General features: G+C 48.5%; 1 protein-coding gene, 2 long non-coding RNA genes and 1 pseudogene across 7 annotated transcripts in view; 1 reads left to right on the forward strand and 3 right to left on the reverse strand.

Annotated features, from left to right (window-relative positions):
* Positions 1-10,150, reverse strand: part of Pacsin2 (protein kinase C and casein kinase substrate in neurons 2) — a 91,283-nt gene extending 81,133 nt beyond the window's left edge. The window contains exon 1 of one of the 3 annotated variants that reach the window (XM_031351052.1): positions 10,010-10,150. The gene's annotated coding sequence lies outside the window, so the exon portion shown is untranslated. The remainder of the gene's footprint in view (positions 1-10,009) is intronic. The other 2 variants (XM_031351045.1, XM_031351017.1) reach the window with 2 other exon arrangements.
* On the reverse strand, positions 4,583-4,692 carry LOC116082922 (annotated as a pseudogene).
* Positions 10,151-13,867, forward strand: LOC116076941. Its single transcript, XR_004113140.1, has 3 exons — positions 10,151-10,584; positions 12,599-12,691; positions 13,398-13,867. It is a non-coding gene; the product is annotated as an uncharacterized LOC116076941 (long non-coding RNA).
* A 6,435-nt stretch (positions 13,868-20,302) lies between these two features.
* LOC116081664 overlaps positions 20,303-25,206 on the reverse strand; it is a 7,099-nt gene continuing 2,195 nt past the window's right edge. For all 3 annotated transcript variants that reach the window (XR_004114959.1, XR_004114960.1, XR_004114958.1), the window contains 2 exons: positions 21,497-21,661; positions 20,303-20,497 (listed from right to left, as the gene is read on the reverse strand). This is a non-coding gene — a long non-coding RNA (uncharacterized LOC116081664). The remainder of the gene's footprint in view (positions 20,498-21,496; positions 21,662-25,206) is intronic.

Here is a 25,206-nt window from a genome sequence, read left to right on the forward strand (position 1 = left end):
TCTAATTAAACCTCTTACACGTGGAGCTGTTTGGGCCTGGTGTCTGCAGATGCGTCTGCCGCGACACGAACCCCATCATTTTGGTGCGGTAAGGGCTCTTGTTCCCAAGATTCTAGGTGGATTAGCAGGTAAGGTCACTGATTCCCAAAGCCTGAAAACTGAAATTTGAGACCCAGGACCCACATGTAATAAACAAACAAACAAAAGCTAAAAACTATTTCTTCAAGTTACCCTCTGATCTCCACATATCACTCACAGACGTGTGTGTGCGTGTGTCCTCGAGCGCACGAAGTGCAGTGTGAGCACACAAAGATAAACACATTGAGGTGTGAAAATATAATTTTTTAATATTAAATCATAGTGGTAATTAGCCCAAGCATAAAACCCATCTATCTGGCACAGGCCGGCCACCCCAGCGTCTGGGGCTAAGCAGCAGGATCTGAGGCCTACAAGGGCTATGCAGCGAAACCCTGTGTCTACAAAACAAAGCAAACAATCATAACTGCTCTCAGGCACCTACCCTAAAAACCTTCATTAAATGTCACAAGGCAACAAAGTGAATTCTTCCTCAGCTGCCTCGTCAAGGACACTGGAAGATGAGCAATGGCACCCACCAAGCCTCTGGAACTGAGAACCTGCTCCTCCGCCCTCTGACCTCATCAGCTGGAAGAGAAACATGAGGGTGACCTAGACCGTCTGACCACACTCCAGCCTAGCAGCTTTTGCCAGCTCCCTTCCAACCATTATAAACTCTCTGGCTCTATAAACTGCAAATGTTCAATTCTTTTAATTGGGTTACTTGTGAACACAGCTTCTACCTTAAACAAGAGACACAGAATTTGCCCATTTTTATGTTCCTCAGAAACAGAAAAGGGAAAGGGAATTTTAAAGATCTTTTTCACAATTAAGAGCAAGTGACTCAGAATCTACTTTCTCAAGGTGGCAAGATAAAGGGACACTGGTGTGTACTTCAGGGTCAACTCAGACAACAATCCTCTAAAGGTCATTTCTGTGACCTTGGTTACTCCTGGATAAGTTGGAGTTAATACCAACTAGTTGTAAAAACTCAAAGAGCAGAAATGTAAATGTCCATGATCCCTCGGAAAATTCAGAACACAGTGTACCCCATGACCACCGTTCTGCCACCAGCCATGCCAACCTTCCATGGCACATGCCCAGCCTCCTTATCTGATAATATATTTGCTGGTACAGAGGTCACAAGTGCGTAATTAAAAACATCATCACATTCAAGCTAACTGGTGCCCAGGCAAGCCAGTTTCAGCAAATCAGTAAGCTATAAAATCCACTAATAGCGGGCTTGAAGGTCTGCGTGGGAAGAGAGCCTGACCACAATTCACGATCTTGGCACACTGAGCTAGAGACAGCATAACTTGATATAATGAAACACAAACATAGTCTGAAGCATGAAAATGTTCACAAACTACAATTTGAGTATCATTTTAAAATAATAAAATTTAATTTCATTCAAGAGACAACTTAGAAAACTAGCCACAGTGGATTCTAGACACCATAGACTATGCTGCAGGCCCTGTGCCTGCCTACCCCTCACATGAGTTCTCCATCAGTGGCCTCTAGAAAGCCTGACACTTCCAATTCTACCTCTTTCTTTCTTCTGAACCATGACAACACAGCTGTTCTGAAAACAAAATGAAAGCTACGGGGAAAACCATGGCCAACTGCAAATACCTGCACAGCCAAGTTATAGCAATACACACATACTTTAATGATAAGGCCAATTAAAACTTAAAAATTAACTCTGAAAGTGAAAGGGTAAGGGCGTAGATCTAACCCACCCCTAATTCTATAGTCTGAGCTACCAGTGTTCTGGGTAAGTTCAACCCTATTTCCCCCTGGGTCCCTACACACGCAGGTCGATCCTTTATCTTCTCAAGCCTTCTGCCATCATCAATGCGGCATTCCCTATTACATCCTCCTGTCTGTCTCTGAGCGCTAGGTGCAGTCAGCAACACTTCCTCAACCACAGAAACAGACAGGGCATATGAGCATCACAGTCAGCTAGAGAACAGGAGGTAGGGCGTGGCTTACCTCACACACAGGCAGGATGCACCCATTCTTTTGTTTGTTTATTGTTTCAAGTCAGGGTTTCTGTGTGTAACCCTGGCTACCCTGAAACTCCCTCTGTAGACCAGACTGCCTCTGCCTCCCAAGTGCTGGGATCAAAGGTATATGCCTCCCCCCACTCACATTTGGATGCACAGATTCTTAGTCTCATCCCCACAAAGGAGAGAGAGGTAAAGAAAGCCTCAGAGTGGTGCACAAAGAAGACATTTGTCTTACCAGAGTCCTAAGATTCCACAATGGGCTTGAAGCTTCACCCAAACTGGTGACCCCTGATAGCATCCCTGTGACCCTGAGTCACTACAGTAGATCCTAACGAGTACTGTGGTTAAGGAAGAATACATTTGGAAAAGACTTTTGATAGAAATGAATAAAATAAAAGCAGTATGAGTATTTTAGGGTTTTGCTTAATTTACAAGTTCACGTCATTATCATGCTGGGTGATACAAAATGACTAAGTACTATGGACTGAGCTCCGGGTTCAGGACTGCACAACTGCCACAGTCCAAAAGGACCCACTCTAAATTCCCGAGCTCAAATACTTGCATTAATACCATAGGAGGAGGAAGTGAGGCCTCGGGAAGCTAATTAAGTCATGGGGTTGAAGCCCCAAAGGGTGAGATAAGCACCCTTTCTTAAGAAGGAATCCTGAGAGCTCCCTTGCCCTCTTTCAGCTGTGTAAGAGTATAATCAGCTGGACCTGTAACCCAGAAGGAAGTCCAACACTACTGCAGCCTCGCCTCTGGCTTCCTGACTCCAGAACTTTGAGAAATAAGATTTCTGTCCTGTATAAGCAGATGCCTAGAGCACTGTTACAGCAATTCAAAATAAGATGCCTAGTCTCTGGCTGGAGAGAAGAGAGATGGCTCAGTGGTTAAAAACACTGGCTGCTCTCCCAGAGGACCCTGATTCCATTCCCAGCACCGACATGGCAGTTCACAACTGCTTGTAACTCTAGTTCCAGGTGATCCGACACCCTCACACAGACATAACGCAAACAAAACACAATGTACATAAAATATAAATAAATAAATAAATAAATAAATAAATAAATAACACCTAGTGTTAGAAATGCTACCCACGGAACCAGGCGTGGCTATGCAATCACCTGGTGGTACACCTGGGACCTCACCCAGGGCTGGCTGGCCCCAGACCACGCTTCTGAGCTCTGGTTTGCTGTTGCAGTATTGCCTTTTCTCAGCTGCAGAGCTAGCCTCCTAGCCTTACAGACTTGTGAGAATAAGCCAAACAAAACAAGAACAGGACACAGGCTATATGACAATACCTCCCATCCCCCCCGGCCCCCATAGCGTAAGTGAACTTCTAGACAATGGAGCTGAATCAATGACTGAGGCCAGCCTTTCCTGGGAGCCCCTTTCTTGCAAAATTAAGCTACCACTTCCTAGGAACCGCCCACGGCTATCTTCAAGCCTTGGAGGACACTGAGGAATTTTGTGAAAAGGAGCGACCAGATCAAACCTCTCCCATTCACATCCCTGACTTCGCAACTGACCTCTTACTCCCCCCAAAATTGTCCTGCTCATACCCTGGAATGTTCCCCACTAAATTCATTCTCCAAAGGGAAGGCTAGACCCAACCTTGGTCTACAAGCAGCTCATCAGATTCTGCAGCTGCCCATCAGTCTCCCTCCCCTCTCCTCCACAGCACCCACGTGCTAACACACACCTGCACCCTCTTTTATTGTTTATTTATTTATTTGTTTTGGTTTTTCGAGACACGGTTTCTCTGTGTAGCCCTGGCTGTCCTGGAACTTGCTGTGTAGACCAGGATAGCCTCGAACTTAGAAAAATCGGCCAGCTTCTATCTCCCAAGTGCTGGGATTAATGAGTGTGCCACCACCGCCCAGCTAGCAGCACATTCTTGATGACTCTGAAGCTCACTGTGGCAAGGCCACCTCCCTGGAGTTAAGTTCCACAGCAGGCTAGAGCAGCCAAACCAGCCGTCCTCTGCCAGTCTGCACACACACTCACTTCCATCTGGTACTGCCACTGGAGAACAGTAACTTCTAAGCCCATTCTGCCCCAGCTGCTTCTATAGAGCACAAGACCTTAACCTTGGAATCCCAGAGCTGTGACTGAAGCAGGCACTGGGATCTCTACATAAACAGGAGCAAGAAGGCTCCCCTTTCAATGCCTTTTCTCCCTTTGCCCACAGATGTCCCAGACAATTAAGATATATTCCAAATGCTCTCAGCCGAAGGGAAGATGCCAAGTAAAACCCCTATGATCTAAACTCTAAAAACATTAAGGCAGAAAGACAACGAGTTCAAAGCCGGACAAGCTACATTCTACTGGGACTGGAAGACAGGTTCAATGGTTAAGAGACCCTACTGCTCTTTCAGAGGACCCAGGATCTATTCCCAGCACCTACAACTTACCCACCCAGCAGTTCACAACTGTCTGCAATTCCATTTCTAGAGGATTGGACATGCTTTTCTAACCTCCCTGGCCACCAGTCAAACGTGGTGTATATGTATGTATGTATATATATATATACATATATATATACATGTATATGTATATATATACACACATACTACACTTGATCTTAGCCAAAAGGGCGAGAAGCGATTATATACACACATACATACACACACACACACACATTCAGGCAAAACACTCAAACATAAAATATTTTAAAAAACAAACAGAACTATTTATTTTATGGCTCAGCATGAAAGTACTCAATGCAGGCCTGACAACCTGAATTTGATCCCTGAATCCCAATAAGTCACAGGAAAATATAGGTTCTCAAGAGTTGTTCTCAAACCCCCAACAAATTCACACCTGCAAGAAATTACATACACTTAACACACACACACACAAACACAAAGTAAGAGCTGAACATGATAGTGCACACATTTAACACCAGTACTCAACACACTGACTTCCAGGACAGTCAGGGCTACAGAGACCCTATCTCAAAAGACCAAAAATTAAAAAAACAAAGAGTTGAGAGATAGTTTAGCAGTTAAAAGCTTGCACTGCTCTTCCACATTGCTAACATTCAGTTCCCAGCACCCGTGCTGAGTAGCTTACAACCACTAATAACTACAATGCCTGGAAATCAAAGGCAGCAGAGGGAGGCAGGGCTTAGGTATCTAGTCGATTTGCATACTAGGGGCAGAGTCCTTTTTGGCCACTGCACATCCTCATAACATAAAATTAAGAACTCTTATACAAAATAAAGTGGACAGTCATCAAACTCTGGCCTGAGCTTACACACACATACACACACAGAGTAGCTCTCCCACTGCGCACTTGCCTGTAATTCTACCCTTTGGGAGGCTGAGGCAGGGAAATCTCTAGTCTTGAGGCCGGCTTTGGACTGTGCAGTGAGACCTTATCTTAACAAAGGATAGTTCTCTAACTATACTGCACAAGACTATTTTTTTTTTAGCATCTCTGTGGTTACTAGGTACTTGAAAGACAATTACCAAACCCAGAACACAAGGACTATGCTTTCAAAGGAGACTTCATTTATTTAGTGTGTGTGTGCACACGCTTGCCAGAAGCCACTTCTTTCCATCCCACCATGGGGCTAACAGGAATGGAACTCAGACTGTCAGGGTTGGCAGCAAGTGCCTTTACCTGTTGAGCCATTTCTCTCTGTACAGAAATTCTCCTCCCCCTACCACACAGGGTTTCTCAAACTCAGTGATCCACCTGCCTCTGCCTCCCGAGTGCTGGGACTGAAGATGTGTGCCATCATTGCCTGGCTTTCACTCAGATTTCTAATTTTCATTTAAAAAACAAGAACCTGTACTTTTAAAAAAGATACTCTACTTTATTACAATTGTTTAGTGTGTGTGGCAGTCAGAGAATGCCTGGAGGAGTCGGTTCTCATCAGTTCTCTCTTACTGTGTGGGTTCTGGGGATTGAACTCAGGGTGTAAGCTTGATGACAGGCATCTTTATCTTCTGAACCATTCTGCCAACCCCTGCTTTTTTTCTGTACCTGCTTCTCCCCAGCTCTCCTCCCGTTCAAGTGCTACATGCTAGGAAAGCAGTCTACTACTAAGCTATGCCTCATTTAAAAAAATTCAATCTTAAAATAGACACTTTTTTGAATCTAGGCACTGAGCTAGATTAGCCAAGGAACAGAGCAGCAGTCATAGTGCTCACTCAGCGGACAGGGTCCTCCTCAGCAGCTGCCTTCGAAAGCAGCCGTTCTAGACACTGACGCAGGCTCTCCTGGGACTGTGTGGCCTGTCCTTGGCCTCCGAATCAAGGCAATCTTCCTGCTCAGCTCCTCAAGTACTGTCACTACAGGTTGAGCCATTACATTTGGTTTTAATGCAATCTTACTCTCTGGAACACCTGAGGGGCGATGGATGGGGCCCAGGGCTCTCTGTGGCCTTCCCACCGCTAAGAAGCTAGGATACACAGATCTCCCATTTCATATTTGTAAGAGAGGCTTAGAAACTCCTAACCTTTGAAATTCTGAGAACAGCCGTGAGACACCCCTACTACCCCAGGAAAGAAAGCACACACATGAACAGCTTGGGACCAGCATCCAGGGTGAGAAGTGTGACACCCCAGGCCTAAGCAGCCCCTCCTGACCTGGGGGTAGCATGGTGAGCACAGCCTTCCTGAGCTGCCTCTCACCTCAGAGAATCTGTAATCTTCTTTTCCTTGTCATCCTGGAGCTAATAATAACACTGACTTGCGTACATGGAGGACACACATTTCCAAGGATTTTTCTCTCGTTATTTTGCATTCAAACATTTAAATGACAGAGTTGTGATGAAGTGGTGTCAGGCCTGACCACTACTTTGTAAGAGTCTATGACCACAGCTGTCCATCCATCCTGGGACCAGAACGTAGGCTCCTGGATGCCAGCATGGGTTTTTCCATTAGGTTCTGCTTCCTTGGTGGTGGATTCATTGTTGGCATCGTAAGTACCCTGGAATGCCCTTGCAGATGCGTTTGTCCCCGGAAGGACTGTTTGTCCTTTGGAATTTGAATCCCTAAACACCCTTCTGTCCTGAGTATAAAGGCCTTGTTTGTTTGTTTAGGTGGTTTTTAACCTTTATTTTTTTATTCTATGCAAATGGGTATTCTGCCTACATGTGTGTCTGTACATGTGTGTATGGGATCCCCAGGGTCTGGAGTAAGGGACAGTTGTGAGCTACCATGTGGGTGCTGGAACTGAACCCAGGTCTAACCAGAGCTCTTAACTAGGGAGCCATCTCTAATTCCCTTGTTTTTGTTTTTTTGTAACCTTTTTCAGAGGAGGAAATTTATAGGATTTGAGTGTTTGGGGCAGTCCAAAGCCAGCCTCAGACTAGAGATTTCCCTGCCTCAGCCTCCCAAAGGGTAGAATTACAGGCAAGTGCGCAGTGGGAGAGCTACTCTGTGTGTGTACGTGTGTGTAAGCTCAGGCCAGAGTTTGATGACTGTCCACTTTATTTTGTATAAGAGTTCTTAATTTTATGTTATGAACATTTGCCTGTATGTATGTAAGAGCACCACGGACATGCCTGGTGCCCTCAGAGGTTAGCAGAACTCCTGAGACTGGAGTTACAGGTGGTTGTGATACCTTGTGGGTGCTGTGACTCAAACCCAGATCCTCTGTAGGGATCTTAGAGCTCTTAGCCACTGAGCCATTCCCCATCCTTACCTTATATTTTGCTAGGGGTTCCAGCACAGGTCCTTAGGTTTGAACATCCAGTGCTTTACTGACTAAGCACTCTCCCAGCCCCAGGAAACCTATCCTTTTTAAGATGGTCTCTAGGCAGCAGACAGCTGACTGTCTGAATATTAAAAATAGGGGCGGGGAGGGAATAAATCCCCAAACAGCCATTCCAAAGACCACCAACCACCACTGAGAGCCATGGGGACAAGTTCAGGCCCATTTAGACAGTGCTCTCAGGTCTACTTTCAGGTGTGAGGAGGTTGTGCAGAGCCACAAAGGACTCTGCCCCTAGTATGCAAATCGACTAGATACCTAAGCCCGCCTCTCTCTGCTGCCTTCAGGTATGCAGCTGTAGCTCCCAACTGGAAAAAAACTGACCAGGCACTTCAGCTCCTGTGAACATGATTATTACCTACATAATCTAAGGGGTGGCTTCCAGGAAGCCAAGTACAATGGGATGGTAGATAAGGCAGGCCAGAGTCAGCTGAGCAGTTGGTTTCAGGTGAGGCTGGCCAGAGAGCACTTCAGTATGCTTCACAAAGTGCCACAATAGTTAGTAATTTTACTACTGTTCAAGTGATGACCCCCTTTCGGAACCAGGAAACCTAAGAAATTAGACCTTAACCCATCAGCATGGACTTTCAGGTAAAATAAAAAAATAAAAAGATTAAGGGTGGCCAGGTATGGTGTACAAGGAGGCAGGGGCAAGCAGATCTCTGTGAAGTCCACACCAAACAGGTCTACTCAGTGAGACCCTGTGTCCAAAACAAAACTCCTCAAAACTAAGGGCAAATGCCCCTACGCTTCCCCTAGCCATGCCTGGCCACCAGAAATCTGTGCTAGCACTTAGGACTACAGAAAAGCCAATGCCACCTCTCTCCATCAGACAGTACAGAAACTTAGATGTGTTTCTTACATACACACACTTTTTACACTACTTATTAGTCAGAAATAACAAACTCTAGCTCCCCCAAACAGCAGGAACTAAAATACCACTTCTAGTCCAATGAGTCTTTAAAAATCCTGCCCAGAGAGAACAGATCTAATCAGTCATCTACTCCACTGTGCTCAGTTACTTTCCCAAGTAATAAATACCCATCAGCCCCATGGTCAGTTCCTTTAAAGGCTCAAAACTGCAGGCAAAAGAAAACACACATCACACAAGTTTTTCACGTAGTGGCCTCATGGCTCAAGGAGCACAGCTTCACCAAGGAGACTGCCAAACTCTACAGTTAAGTGTAAATGCACAGACTAAAGCGGTCCCGGAAAGTCAAGAGAATCCCAGCTACAACGACTCTCATTCAGGGTTTCGGTGAAAAAGTGAATCCGAGTGCCCTGCGACGAGGCTAACACAGAACCCAGTTCTCCTGGCTAATCCCTTCGCCGGGGGCTTCAAGCTGACTATCCCAGAGGAGCAAGACCAGAACTTAAACAAACTGGAAAACCTGCAGGGGGGGGTAGGAAGGTGTGAGCTCACGTCCACAACTCAGGATTAAATGGATTTACATCAGGACGGTGCAGAAGTGTTTTTGCTAAACCGCTAATGAGCAGCCCTGGAGACTGTCAGCAACCTACTCCCCTTCATCAGTGAACCTCAGGACAGCCGCGGTCAAGGAAAGACGACGAATGGTGCACACAGCCCGGACCAAAACTATCTTCCCTTGAGGACCCAACAAGAACGCAGCACCCCTGGGGCGTGTCTACTTCCAGGTCTAACCTCTAAGGCCTGGAGATCCCCAGCCAGCTCCACTGGATCCACTCCAGTGGATCAAAACAAAAAGAAAAGTGGACCTTCTTAGAGGGGGTCCCGCAAGCCTGGGGGTCTTTAGGAAGAGAAGAATGCGGCTCTAGAGCCCCACGGGAGGTAGGAGCCGAGTTGACGATTCGGATCCATTGAGTCTCGAAAACTATGAAAGTCAAAAAGGACAGCATGCAGCCTTTCCCGTCTCGCCTCACACCCCTAGTTCGTGTTCACCGGTCAGGCTTGGCTCTCACCACTGCGGACACCGAGTGTGGGCAGGACGGAAATGGAAAGCAGTCTGCAAAGAGCGCCCCGTGAGTGCGCCCGCGTGGGACTCGCCCGCTCCGGCCGCCCTCTGGGCCTCCGGGGCTCCGCCCGCCGGCGCGTGGCCCCTCGCGCGCGGACTAGAAGTTTCGTGCGGCGCGGCCCCGCGCGCTCGGCCCCGGCGCGGCCTGACAGGGGTAGGCGCGGCCACCGACCCGTGTCCCAACCGTCGCGGCGCACCCCTCACCTCGGCCGCCGTTCTCCCCGGGTCCCACTGAGCACGCCGCCCCGGCCGGGCTGCGATGCCGACCCCTTCCCGTTCCGCTCCGGCCGCGCTCCCCGGCCCTGCCCAGACCCGCCGCGGCCGCTTCTGCCGCCAGCCGACACCGCACCGCCCCCGCCGCGCCCGCTGTGCTCGCCCTATTGGCTGCCGGGCTCCAGACCCCGCCCTTCGGCCCTGCGGCGCTCCGGATTGGACAGATTAGAGCGGAGGCGGCACGCCCCCCAGCCGCTAAAGGAACTACCTTGGGCTAGCATTAGCGGCCTCTCCTGTCAGTCAAACGAGGAGCTCCTACTTAAGCCGCTGAGAGGCCAACACGGGTCACTCCCTGGGAAACGCCCAGAGGCCAGAGGCTAAAGGACTTTTTTTTTTTTTAGGTGGGCCAGAGTTTTGTGGTTTCCCTAGCTCCCAGAAGAATTGCGATCCTTGATCAAGAATCAGAAAAGGTGGACTTTGAGAAAGTTTCCTCGGATCTGGAGAAATTGCTACTTTTCTAGAGGACCCGGATTCTATTCCAAGCACCTACCTAGAGGCTTACCATGGTCCGTAATTCCAGTTGGAGGGGATCTGACGCCCTCTTCTGGCCTTTGTGGGTACCAGGCACCCACGAGGTACAGACATAAATAAGAGCACTCATAGACACAATTCTTTTTTTAATTTAGAAAGTTTCCTTCAAGCCGGGCATGGTGGTGCACTCGTTTAGTCCCAGCACTCAGGAGGCAGAGGCAGGTGGATCTCTGCGTTCAGAGCCACTGTGTGGCTCCAGTGTGTTCCAGGATAACCAAGGCTACATAGTGAGCCCTAGTCTTAAAACACAAAAAAAGAAGAGGAAGTGGAGTGGGGAGACTTCCCTCCAGAGGATGCAGATATATGGCCATCAGAGCACTAGGCAATATACAGACTTTCTGCTTCTCACATAGCGCTCGCTGCCTGATAGGAGGTTGGCCCTATGAGCAAAGGGAAATAATGAGCCCAAACTGCTAATACCTTGTTGAGCACTACCTCACACAGTCCCGGCAGGGAGGACAGTAAGCGATGCCCGGTGAGGATCTGAGAAACCGACAGTAGGTAACTTTCTAGGGACTGTATGGAGTAAAGAGGAAAAGGTAGCAGATATGGCTCATATCTGTAATCCCAGTACTCAAGAGGCTGACACAGGAGAATGGCTGAGAGCTCCAGGAAGCCGGGGCAACCAAGTAATTGGAAGAAAGAAAGAAAGAAAGAAGAGAGAGAGAGAGAGAGAGAGAGAGAGAGAGAGAGAGAGAGAAGTAAAATGACTCAGTGGTACCCCAGTAAATGGGTTCCACATCAAGACACAGACACAAGCAGTAAATGAAGCTAGATAAGGCTGGTATATGCCTATAATCCCAGCACTCGGGGAGACAGAGACAGGAGGGGCTTTGAAAGTTCAAGGTCAGGAATACATAGTGAGATCCTGCCTCAACCCCCCTGCAAACACAAAACAAAACAAAACATAACCGAAAAGGCCAGTGTAGTGTCATAGCACTTGGAAGGTAGAACAGGATAGTCATGAGCTCAAGGTCATCCCCAGCTACATAGGAAGTCCAGTTTTCAGGCTGGACATAGTGGTGCCTGCCTGTAATCTCAGCATTTAGGTGGTAGAGGCAAGAAGATCAGGAATTCACAGTCATCCTCTACTACATAGAGAATTCAGGTCAGCCTAGGCTATGTGAGACCTTGCCCCTCCCCTACCCAGAAAACACTCAGATCCTCACAGTGACCAAACTTTTTCAATAATTATTTATTTATTTAAATACCCAGGGGCAGCTGTATTGCCCCTAAAATACCCTTGTAACAATGATATTTGTGACTCCTTCAAGAAAAAAAAAATCCCAGAAATTCCAATGTTTAGAAGTAGAGATAGCCAGCTCTCAGGAGGGAGAAGTGGGCAGAGCTCTGTGAGTTCAAATCCAGCCTGGTCTGCATAGTGAGATTCAGGAGAGCCAAGGCTACATATCGAGACCCTGTCTCATCAAAACAGAACAAAAGAATACAAGGTGGGGGTGGGGGGCAGCTCTCAAGTGTTTGGTGAACCTAACAAAGATAAAAGAAGGGACAACACTATCAAACACAGAGACGTTTTACTGTCCCAAGGTGGACAGAATATGACAGAGCAAAGACCTCCCAGAAAGCAATGAGCCCTATGGGGAGAAAGGGGTTCCTCTTGGCCAGAGCACTTCAGGCATGCAAGAAGCACGGAGATATGGGTAGGGAGGGTCGCTTGGCAGCAAACGGCCACTCCACCCTGCGAGTTCCTTCCCTTCTTTGGGGCTCGATTTTCTCAACTGTAAAACAGAAGTCCAGGAAAAGCCAGGAGTGGTGAGCCTGACGGGCTCTGGGGATAGCCAGTGGGTACTACTGACTTTGTCTCAGGATCTCTATCGTCTATAAAACTACTTCCACTTCTGTTTATCTTGTTTGGGGCAAGGTCTCACTACAGACCAGGCTGGCTTCAAACTCACAAGAGAGCTGCCTCCTGCATGCTAGAATTGAAAGGCTTGCACTACCAGGCTCCACTCAGCTTTTATTTTTCAGTTGGGATTGGCAGGAGGAGAGACGGTTCGGTTCGGTGGGTAAAGTACTTACGGCACCAACGTGAAGACCCGAGTTCTGATTCCCAGAAAGCAGGTAAAAAGCTAGAATAGCATGCATGTGTAACACAAATGCTGGGGGAAAAGGAGTTAGATTCTGGGGGACTTTCTAGCCAGCCAGTCTAATTGAAAGAAAAAGTCCCAGATTCACTGAGAGAGACTGCCTCAAATAAATAAATAAATAAATAATCACTTTGGAGAGTCATAGAGGAAGATATCCAAAGTTAATACCCTGGCCTCTGCACATGCATACAAAGGTCAGGCCACTAAACACACACACACACACACATACACACACACACAAACACACTCTCTATTGGAGGGTGTGGCTCAGTTCACAAGACCCTGGAATCCATTTCCAGCACCAACCAATGTTTGGAGATACCAAAGCGTTAACTATTGGGGCCAGATGAGTACATTCCTGGGTCTACCTAGGGATGAAGCACACTCCTGCCAAATGTGTGGAATGAATGTGTCACTGATTAGGAAGCTGCCACCCCGCCCTTGCCTGCTTAGATGTTTCATTCTTTGGCCCGTGCACGTAGACTCATACATAAACAGAGGCAGGTACAGCACTCCACTCTCACATGCTGCCTGCACTTGCCCTCAAAGGCCCTAAGATGGACGGGCACAGCACAGCCTATGAATGGAGTATCCCTAAGAGGGTGTAGCCAGCAATTGATGAACGAGTGTCGGTCCACTTACATACAATCCTCAATTGGTTCTTTTTTTTTTTTTAATAGGTTATCTGTATGTGTGTATGCATTCCACAGCACAAGTGGGAAAGGTCAGAGGCCAGTCCCCTGGAGAAAGTACAGTCCTTCCACCTTGTGGGGCCTCGGGATCAAACGCAGGTTATCAGACTAGAAAGCAAAGCACTTTTATTTGCTGAGACATCTCGTTGCCTTCTGAAAAACAGCAGAGGCAAACTGCCTCCAGCTGCCTGAATGGGCCAGAACTCACCGGATAGCCAAGGATGACCTTGAGCTCCCGATCCTCCTGCCTCTACCTCCCAGGAGCTAGGATTACAACGACTCTTACAGGTGCATCTGCCATATACCTCTACTGCTTCTCCTGCCTCTCAGTACTTCAGGGCACAGATCCTGATGGAAAGTCTAACTTCTACTAAATGGAAAACCCATGTGGAGTGTCTCTAGCACAGGACGACCATTTGTGCCAAGTTAGACCAAGTAAAACTTGAATGAAGACCCAACAAGGCCCAGACTTTACTTGATAAAAGATACAAAAATTAGCTCCCTGTGGAGCTAGCCATGGTGGTGCATGCCTTCATCTGACCGCCACGCAGGTAGAGGCAGGAGGAACAAGAATTCAAAACCACCCTGAACTCAACCAGGCTCTTAACTCCAAACAACAGTAGTCCTGTTCAGCAGTGCAAGCCTAATTTCCTTGTATTTGGAAGGAGGATCAAGAGTTCAAGGTCAGCCTCTACTATATAGCAGTATTGAAAGCAGCTTGATCTACACATGACCCTATTTTAAAATGTTCTGTTCTGTTTGGTTTTCAGACAGGGTTTCTCTGTGTAGCCTTGGCTAACCAGAAACTCTATCTGTAGACCAGGCTGGCTTCAAACTCACAGAGATCTGCCTGCCTCTGCCTCCTGAGTCCTGGGATTAAAGACTTGCACTGCAACCACCTGGCTCCATCTTTCTGGCCTCTGAGGGCACACACACACACACATACATACACACACACATATATACTTTTAAAAGTTTGGGCCAGGCAGTGGTGGCACACGCCTTTAATCCCAGCACTTGGGAGGCAGAGGCAGGTGGATTTCTGAGTTTGAGGCCAGCCTGGTCTACAGAGTGAGTTCCAGGACAGCCAGGGCTATGCAGAGAAACCCTATCTTTAAAAAAAAATTTTTTTTAAATTAAAAACAAAAGAAAAGTTTGAAACATTCCCACATTCTTTCACTGCAATCGAAGATGTTCTTCAGACCATCTGCTATGGAGCCTTCAGATTCGGCACTTGGGATTCGGCACTTGGGATTCGGAATAGAATCTGTGTTGGCAGGGAACCCTCCTTCTCCTGCCAGCACTTTGATTTTAAGCCTCCAGAGTGGTGGGAGAGTAAACATCATTGTTTTAACGCCCCCCTTCCCCGGTTTGTGGTCTTTTGTCAGGCACCTCCAAGTAACTGTTGCTACAACAATAGCAACAGGAAGAAGGCCAGGTATTCACTCTCCTATCTACTTTTCCATCTCCCCAAGTATTCTATAACGATGCCTTAGAGATGGTGCCTTAGAGATGGTACCTTAGAGAAGGAAATCAGAAGGCAGGGATGGGGAAGGAGAGAGTAAGAGAAAATTGCCCAATAAGCCCATGGCCCAAGAGTTTAGCAGACATTCTGGGACAAAGGTGAATTTCAAAGCCTCCCCCATCATCCCTCTAAGCCAGGAGACTGGGCAAGCCTGTCAATCCTCACCCTCCGCAGTCTTGTCTGATTGGAGAATGAGGACAGCTGGCCTCCCTCAGAATGGCTGCAGAAAGCAGTTCTGCCTATATGGGAAGTGTTTAGTGTCATGAGCATCATGCAGTGAAGGCTCACTGGTGCCACCAGTGCTGGGTGCCAGCCCATGCCAGGATGCATCTATGCCTCAGAACTGCCTCCTGGCCTGAAAGGAGCAAGCAGCTGAGGCTCCTGCATCCCTTTCCTCCTAAGAGTGGACAGAGCTGGCCTGGGTCAGCCAGCACCATTTATCTGCTATTGTCTCTCACCACAGAGAAATGCCACCCATGTCCCCTTCCTCCAGCTTGCCTGTCCTGCCTTGTCATCTACATTCTCAGATGTCCCACCCAGGTTCCCTTCCGACCCTCACGTCATCTCCCCTTGGGGAGCCTCCACCCAAGCTGGGACTACTTAGCACCCACACTCCATCTCAGACAGCCCTGTGGGGGAAGCAAGCAGGTGAGGCCAACTCCAGTCCAAGTTTAGGCAACTCTGCATGCATGAATGCTTTATTGTAGCATCTGCTTCTGTTTCCCTCAGAGTCTGCGGAAGATAATGGACCTGGGTCAGGGAGATGGCGCAGGAGTAAAGTGTGTTGCCCCGTCAGCCCGAGGACCTCAGTTTGGTTTCCCAGAACCCATGTACAAGCTAGACATAAAAGAGCACCTGCTGTCCCAGTGCTCCTAGAAGGACATGGGAGGTACACACAGGAGACTGTCTAGAAGCTCTCAGGCCAGCTAGCCTGGAAAACACACAGGGGGCAAGTAACAGGCATATCCTGTCTCAAATAAGCCATAAGGCAAGGACTGATACCCATACCCCCCCACACACAAACCACATATATACACTCATATCACAGATATAAACACCACACACATACATATCACACACATATTCTACAGACATACACATACATGCGCACACATATTCTACATATACACAACACAGAAAGATTATTTTTAATGGGGGCTGAGGATGTGGCTCAGTTGGTAGAATGTTTGCCTAGTACACGCAAAGCCTGAGTTCAGTCCTCAGCACCACATACACCAGGCATGTTCCCCTACTCCTGTAATCCCAGCATTTAGAAGGTACAAGCAGGAGGATCTCAAGTTCAAGAATATCCTTGGATAAATATTAAGTTTGAGGTAAGGCCAGCCTGGGGTACATGAACCTATCTCAGAGTGGAGGGAGGGAGAGGAAAGAAAGGGGAAAGAAGAGAACAAGGAGAAGAGAAGATGCTGCCAACAAGGATAGTAGGCCCAAGCAGGATGGTATACCCCTGGGTTTCAATCACATGACCTAGAGCTGTGTCCCACCCGGAATGCTCATAATCACATGATGGATGATGGTGGATGTCTCTCTTTCTCCTCTGGCATATGTACAATGAATGTTACTCAGTGGTTAAGAGCACTTGGTGCTTTTACAGGAGTCCTGGGTTGGGTTCCCAGCATCCACACAGTGGCTCACAACCACTCATAACTCAGTTCCAGAGGATCCAACATCCTCTTCTGACCTCTAAAGGGATCAGGCATCTTACTCAATGCACCTGCACACATGTGGGCAAAACACAAGCAGGCAAAACACACGCATAAAAATACATACATCTGGGCAGGGCAGTGGTGGTGCACGCCTTTAATCCCAGCACTTGGGAGGCAGAGGCAGGCGGATTTCTGAGTTCGAGGATAGCCTGTTCTACAGAGTGAGTTCCAGGACAGCCAGGGCTATACAGAGAAACCCTGTCTCAAACAAACAAATAAACAAAAATCTGAAAAAAGAAAAAAAAAGCACAGAGTAAGATTTCATGCCAAACGCCACTATTGGGCAGTCAGTGATAGAGTGGCCAGAGGAAGATATATGGAACATCTGGAATCCAGAGCCACAAAGTGCAAAGATGACAGAGGGAACCTATGGTCCTACCAAGCGGAGGCAGTCATGCCTGGGGAAGTCAGAAGAGCTGTCCCAGGTCCCCCACACAGTAGTCAGGGACCCCTTTCAAACTTGCCTCCACCTCCCAATTTCTCCAATGTTCTTTCCCCTCTCCCCTTGGAACTAAATTCATCAGACACAGGGAAGGTAGGTCCATTGCTACACATCCTCGCCTCCCAATGTCCCCTGCTAGATGGGGCAGCAGGAAAGAAGATAGGAGCCGGCAGGGGAAGAGACACCTGAGCAGGGCACATCAGGTCCTGGGAGACGCCAGAGTAGGTCCTCAGAGATAAGAAGGGTCGGGAAGGTGCCTGAAGGTCAGTAATGGGGATGTGTGTGGTTGGAGCTCTAGCACACAATCCTCCTTCCAGCGTAAGGCCAAGGCTAAGGAAGCCACAAGGGCCCAAATCCAGCAAGGTAATCTCAGCCGCGTTCCTCTAGGCCTAAGATTCCAGAAGCTTTCAGGTGGCCCCAGGGGTGGGGGAATGCGTGGGGAGGAGGTGGACAGAGGAACAGGCCAACCTCCCCCCCACAACCCAGCTGTCCCTTGGCAGGCTCTGGACGCACCCTTCCTGTTGTGACACTTCTATTTTCTGTGCAACTGGTTCCAGCCCTGGCTCCAGTTTCAGATTGCAGCACGTGCACTCATTAAGGCTGATGGGAGTATCATGTGGGCAGCAGAGAGAGCCAAGCCTGGCCTGGCTAATCACAGGTCAGAGCATTCCAACGGTGCGCCCAGAGAGCTAACTACCCGGTGCCAGACCCTGCCACAGACCGCCTGGGAACCAAGCACCAACACGACAGCCCCCACAGTCGGAACTTCCCACAAAGCAATCGACATTCCTTATCAAAGTCCCACAGAGGTGAAGCTGAACCTAGCCAACTCTGCCCTACTCTTTAAAAGCCTCCGATACCATTGCTAAGCATGACCAAAGTCTCCTGACCCAGCACAGCCATCCAAATGATTCTTAGAGAACTGTCTGTCCACGTCGCTTGTGACCAGGCTACATAGCACCTAGAAATTCCATGATGACGGATTCAGAGAAAGCTCTTGGATACTTGCGATGGCTGAGGCCTTTGGGGCAGGGAAGAAGAGAACTGTTAAGGGAATGTGTCTTCAGAGGAAGGCAGAGGCATGGCTGGAACAGTATTCTCCGTGCTTAGAGAGATAGGTAAGTTTTATTTTATCACTGGATCCTCAGATGGACTTGGCACACGCCTTTCACCTCAGCACCTTGGAGGCAGAAACAGGTGGATCTCTGTGAGTTCACTAATTTTTCTGTAAACCTAACACCACTCTTTAAAAGGGCCCACTAAGGTACTGGAGAGATGACTTGGTGGTTAAGAGTGTTTACTGTTCTTGTTGAGGACCACAGTATGCCTCCCAGTACCTCTGTCTGACAGCTCACAACTACCCGGAACTCCAGTTTCAGGAGCCACGCTCTGCCAACCTTTGTAGGCATGGACTGTCAGACGAAATACTACCTTCCACACATAATTAAAAGTAAAGTAAATAATTTTTAATTTTCGTTGTTAGTTCTTGTTTTGGGAGGGTAGGGTCTTTCTCTACATAGGCCTGGTTGTACTGGGATTTATTAATATAATACACCCAGAGATCAGTAGAGCACTTGCCTTGGTTCCATTCTCAGTGTCTTATACATCGAGATTGTTAGCAGATGTCTGCAATCCTAGCACTCAGGAAGTGGAGGCAGGGGGAACAGAACTTCAAAGTCATCCTTGGTTACATAGCAAGTTCAAGCCCCCTCCCATCCATACACAGGTGACATGAGACCCTGTCTCTGACATGGGGTGGGGTAGGAGGTGGAGGGGAGGGGTGGAGGATAGAGAGGTGATTTCCCACATGCCCACATCCCTCTCCTCTGATCTCCCCTCTACCCCAATCACCATCGTCTATCACTTAGATCTTAGGTCAGTGGGCACAATTGTTACAAACAACTGATCAACACTAGTATGTCACTATTGGCTGAAGTTCACAGCACATAGTAGGGGTTATGCTCTGTGTTGTTTTTCTAATTCCTGGGCTTACCCTTATCCTACAGAGTCCTTCCACTACCCTGAAAGTCTGCACTCTGTGTTCACAACTATAATCCCAGCACTGGGGAAGCAGAGGCAGGAGGATCATGAGTCTCAGCATAGCCTGGGCTACATAGGAAGAACCTTTTTTTAAAAACAGTTTTTAAAGTAAAATTGAGAATTAAAACACAGGCATGTGGCAGTGCACACCTCTAATCCTAACACTTAGGTGATAAAGCTGGCACAATAGGAGTCCAAAGTCATCCTTAGCCACAGAGCAAGTTCAAAAATACTTTGAGCTAGTAAGATCCTGTCTCAAAAACAAAAAAACAAACACCTGGCAGTGGTGATGCACATCTTCAACCCCAGCACTTGGGAGACAGAGGCAGGTGGATTTCTGACTTCGAGACCAGCCTGGTCTACAGAATGAGTTCCAGGACAGCCATGGCTACACAGAGAAACCCTGTCTTGAAAAACAAACAAACAAACAAACAAACAAACAAAAAAACCCAAAACCAACCAATCAAAACCCCCAAATGCTAAGATGGACCAGCAAGATGGCTCAGTGGGTAAGGCTACTGTGTGTGCCAGCAGGTTTATATCAATTTGACACATGCAAAAGTCATATGAAGGGGGGGAGTCTCCGTTGAGAAAAGGCCTCCATAAGATACAGCTGTAATGCATTTTCTTAATTAGTGATCAATGGGGGAGGGCCCAGCCCATGGTGAGTAAGGCCATCCCTGGGCTGGTGTGGTCCTGGGTGCCATAAGAAAGCAGGCTGAGCAAGCCAGCAAACAGCACAACATCTCCACCACCACCACCACCACCACCACCACCACCCCCCTCCCCCGCCATGGCCTCTGCCTCAGTGCATACCTCGGTTCCTGTTGTTTGAGTTCCTGTCCTGACTTCCTTCGATGATGCAGAAGTGTGAGCCATATTCCTTCCCTTCAAATCCTTTCCTCCCTAGCTTTCTTTTGGTCATGGTGTTTCACTGCAGCAATAGAATCCATAAGACACCGTGCAAGCCTTGCCAACCTGAATTTGGTCTCAGGAAGCCACAGAACTAACGTTGAAAGTTGTTCTCTGACCACACACACTCTAGTGCGCATGTGCTCTCTCTCTCTCTCTCTCTCTCTCTCTCTCTCTCTCTCTCTCTCACACACACACACACACACACACTACAAAATAAAAATTAACACTGTAAAACTCTTCAGGCTTGGGTAGGAAAAGATGGATGGTTTATTTGGCAAAAGGGAAACTTGACAGAAAGACAAGTCTGGCTTGAATACTGGCATGACTGAAATGGCCAGGATGGGTTGGGAGGGGCTGCGGCAATGGTATCTTGACTGAAGACAGTCCCAGCCTCAGAAACAAGGTGTGTTTTAATTGGGTCTCAGGGCAGAGGAGGATTCTGTAGGGGAAGAGAAGAACACTCCAGGAAGGTGGTCAGTGTGGGCGGTGACCTTGAGGCAGGGGATCAAGGAGTGCTGGGAACATGGTAGGGGGCTGCTACAAGTGTATCTGCAACTGGGAATGCCACTCCAGTCTAAGTGACCGGTCAGGCTACAGTGTGGACTGTGGGTTGACGCTGCTCCTAGGCCCAGGCTGCTGCTGGGCAAAAATTTCCACTTGTCTCCCTGCTTCTTGTGGCTTTCAAAGCCTTTCTGTTTGAGCTCCCTTGGAGGTGAGGCAGGCGACACAGCCCCCTCCTGGCCGGATGTGGGTGTCTGGTGTCACCAGGACAGGACACACCCCCAGCTTTATGGCTGTGACTCAGCCCTCGCCCAGCCCAGGGCTCTCCCTGAATAGGGCACACCCTTCTTGGCTCCACCATACCGGCTGTTCTTTATTAGCTAAGGGCCTTAGGCAGGGTCTGGAAACCGCCTGCCCAGGGGACAATGGGAAGGGAGAGGGCAGCTCCTACCAGCAGGTGTGTCATGGTCTCTGCTAAGAATAGCTTCAAGGCAACAAACCCTGAGCCCAGGCCCAAGTAAGTATACAGGTTCAGTCAGTCACTGCTCCTATCCAAATGGCAGGCAGGAATAATTGCCACTCTCATGTCGCTGACCCTCCCCAAGGAAACAGGCTCAGAGAAGCCAAGTTGACATGAGAAGCATGAAGGTGGCAGAGATTCTTCCAGAAAGTCACATTTATCGAATGTCTACTGTGTGCTGGCAATGGGGGAAGGCCCAGCCCCTTGTGGCCCGGGGCCACCCCTGGGCTGGGAGCTCTGGGTTTTATAAGAAAGCAAGCTGAGCAAACCATTATGAGCAAGCCAGTCTACTAAGCAGCACTCACTAATGGCCTCTGCGTCAGCTCCTGCCTCCAGTTTCCTGTCCCGTTTGAGTTCCTGTCCTGACATCCCTGAAGGATGGACTATAGGCTAGCCTGCAAGATGAAAGAAACTTACCTGACATCCATGGAGATGGAGTAACACAAGGAGCTGATGATGACCCGGATGAGGACCAGGGAGGTACTGGGCAGCTAGAGCTCTAGCCACAGCTCTGTAACCTTCCTATTGAAATGGACCAGACTCTAACAACACAGCCTGTGAGCTTCTGGAGTGGTTCTTGCCCTGTGAAGCACATGCCCTTTCCAGACAGAGAGGAGTCGCCTGTACCTAGCAGCCAGCCCTCCTAGACCACCCCACACAGTGTCACAGCCTGAGCCCTCAGCAGGCACCGGCTCCTTCCTCTGAGCTGCTCCTTTCTAACCCGTCCGCTTGACCCCGGAGTCTTGAGCAAAGACCTGGCTGCTTGCCCACAGCTGGGCTGAGCAGTGAATGACCCTTGCATCATAGCTGGCAAAACAAAAACAATAACAAAAACCCAAAGAACAACAACAACCAAACAAACAAAATGAAAAACAAACAAACAAAAAACCTTCCAAGCCCCGCTCTTCTGTTCACTAGAGAAGAAGTCCTATAAGCCCAGATTCCTATAGACTGTTTTGTTCAAGCTTGCTATGGAGTTAAGGATGAATGACCTTGAACTTCCGGTTCTTACTTGTAGGATAGCTGAGATCACGGGCATGACCCATCCGCCACACCCGTCGTAGACCCCCATTCTAGTCACTCTGACAGTTACTGATTTCGCCTTAATTAGTAGAAGAAACAGAAATGGCTGGTGATTTCCCCACCATTAGGTTGTGTTACCTTGAAACAGTGTGATTTTATAACTGTGAGCAAATGACCTCTCCACAGGAAGTCCCTTTGAGAAAGCCATTTCTTTGAAGGTGCCCACCCCTTTCCCACGCCTGCCCTCTGCTGGCAGCTGAGGACAGCTCCCTGCTCTCTTCTACATCTGCAGCCTTCCTGGGGGAAACTCCCTTTTCATTCTCACAGCTCCCCGGCTACCTTCACTGAGAGGCATCCTCAGGACCACCCTCCCCGCTTCTCTAAGAACCAACTCTTGCTCCTCAGAAACATCCAATGGCTGCCTAGTGCCTACAGAAAGGGGTCTCAACTCTTCAGTCAGGCATCTTTCATCATCTGCCCGTCATCTTTTTTTGTGAAATGATCCCAAGTTATTCCCATTCCTGCACTGTTTCCGTCCATCTGCTGTTATGCAGAGCACAGCTTGAGAACCAGCTCCATCCACAAGGCAACCCCAGACAGCCTGCATCCGAAAGGATGGAGCACCCTCATCCCCGCTGCTCTGGCTAGGGTCTGCACTGTTTTGTCCAAAGACGTCCAGGAAGTCTAGGAGGATGCACACCAGGGTTTTGAAAGATACAGAAAAATAAAATAAAATAGCTGGGTCTGAGGACTTAGCTAGATCAGTGTAGTACTTGCCATGCAAGCACACGACCTAAGTTTGAACCACTAAACTCATGAAAAAAAAATGAATAAAAGCTGGGCATGGTGACATGTGCTTACAATCCCAGTTCTGGGAAGGGGGAGACAGGCAGATGGGGGCAGGGTCGGGGTAAGGGATGCTGACTAGTCAGTCTAGCCTAAGCATCAAGCTCCAAGTCTCAGGGAGAGACTCTCTCTCTCTCTCTCTCAAAACAAACAAACAACAACAACAACAACAACAAACAAGTAGGGACTGCTTGTCCCCACTTTCCTGCTGTCGAGATTACTCAGCAGGAAAAACTCATGGCCAGCCTGACAAGCTGTGTTCAATTCCTGGAACCCACCAGTGACAGGAGAGAATTGACTCCCTCCCAAGGGCAGTCCTCCGACCTCCACACAAGCCACTTGGTGTGAGAACATCTGCATGGACACACAAAAAATAAAGTGAACTTGAACAACAAAACCACGATAGATGACATCTTGTTAGTTTGTTTGTTTGTTTGTTTTTTCTCTGTGGAGCCCTGGCTGTCCTGGAACTCACTCTGTAGACCAGGCTGGCCTCGAACTCAGAAATCCGCCTGTCTCTGCCTCCCAAGTGCTGGGATTAAAGGCATGCTCTACCACCGCCACCGGGCAATGACGTCTGAAGAAGGACATCTGAGGACACAGAGACACACACACACACATACACACAGTGTGCACACGCACACATACGCTACAACAACAATGTTCACAAATGCTATTCTAGAATTTTTAACCTAGTGTCTTTCTTTCCTCGGCCATGTGAGATAAGAGGGCACAGTTTAACTTCCTGGCAGACGAGGAGGCTAAAGCTCAGAGAGGCTTAGCAACTAGTTTGCAGTCACACAGCAAGGGGAAGGGTCCAGGTCCCTAGATGCCTGGTCCTGCCACTGAGCAGTTAGCACTAAAATTTTCCCATGAGTCTTTCTGTCCTCAGACTCACACACATCTAGAGAGGGTTAGGAGTCATCAGCTTTTCCACTCTCCAGGCCCAGCCCCTGGCTATTGTCTCACCGCTGTGACCAGGTGTTTCCTTTGCGTCACATTCTGGCCTCCATCTCTGCTTTTCCTACAAGAAAGCAGCCTCATGCCTAGAGCCAATCAGAAAGCCACATGGTAAACTTCCATAGCAGCTCCTGCCGTTCAGGAGCTTGGTGACCTGCCAGAAGTCCCCATCGTCCTTTGGGCCTCTCCCCTCTGTCCAGTAAAGGATGAATCTAGCCTCCCAGATCAGGCACATGATATGCCTCAAGATGGCTGCATTTTTAATTGTGTCATTTGCAAGGTCATTAACTGTACCACAGCCCTTTCCACTGATGCTGGGTCTGTGGGTCCCTACCTCACTATGGAGGGTGGCACAGTGCCCAGGGCTGGCTGCTTTGAGATCCCCTCCCTCGCTGTTCATCAAGTGCAGACTGGAGAAGTCTGTCTACCTGTAAGCTGAAATTAGGCAAGGCTTCTGCCAACCTGGGGAGGGATTCAACCTCTCCTAAAACCCAGTGGTGTCCAAACCCCACATTCCCAGGATGGACCATTAAAGGTTCTTGTTTTCTCCCGTTCTTCCTAAGAGATTGCTAGGCAGTGGGTTCATGGCTGACAGCAGTGAGAATGTGCAGACTGAAACCAGGGTGGCTTTGGAGTAGCCATTGGAGAGCTCCGAGAAGAAAGTAGGTCAGGGTTCCACAGGTGGTGGTGGCAGGCTGTTCAGATGGCCTGTTACAACCTTGTCTGTGGTTCAGGAGCCCAGGAAAGATGTGGGGCAGTGGACAGTTCTGACAGCCGGAGTCCAGTAGAGCGGCCACCTGGGAACCCCAAAGACCCACTGAGCAGAGTAAATTTGTTCACAAGGGACAGTAGGAGTTCGATGATAGCTCTTCAGATGATGGCTCAGATTTCAGCCCAGATCCCTCATAGCTGCCCCTGCAGGAGATGTATGCTCCATCAGGCAGACAATGCCCCAAGCTCCCAGCATTCTAGCTGGACCTTACACACAGTCATCTGACCACAAGCCAGACATGCCACACCCCATACAATAAAAGGGCCAGTTTGCCCCCCTCCTCACTCTCTTGTTCTCTTAATTCCTCTCTTACTCTCCTACTCTTCCTCTTACTTTTCTCCCCTCTTACTCTTGCTCTCTCTCTCCTCTCTCTGTTCTTTGTTCTCTTCTCTTGCTTTCTCCCTCTCTTCTCTCTCTTTCCTCTCCTTTCCTTCTCTCTACTCAACCAGCATATTCTATCCTCCCTACAATAAAATAACTCATTTATACATTGCCTCCTTTTTAACTAACGCACCATGCAGCAAAC

This window comes from Mastomys coucha, unplaced genomic scaffold (genome assembly GCF_008632895.1).
Source record: "Mastomys coucha isolate ucsf_1 unplaced genomic scaffold, UCSF_Mcou_1 pScaffold11, whole genome shotgun sequence".
Classification (NCBI taxonomy): domain Eukaryota; kingdom Metazoa; phylum Chordata; class Mammalia; order Rodentia; family Muridae; genus Mastomys; species Mastomys coucha.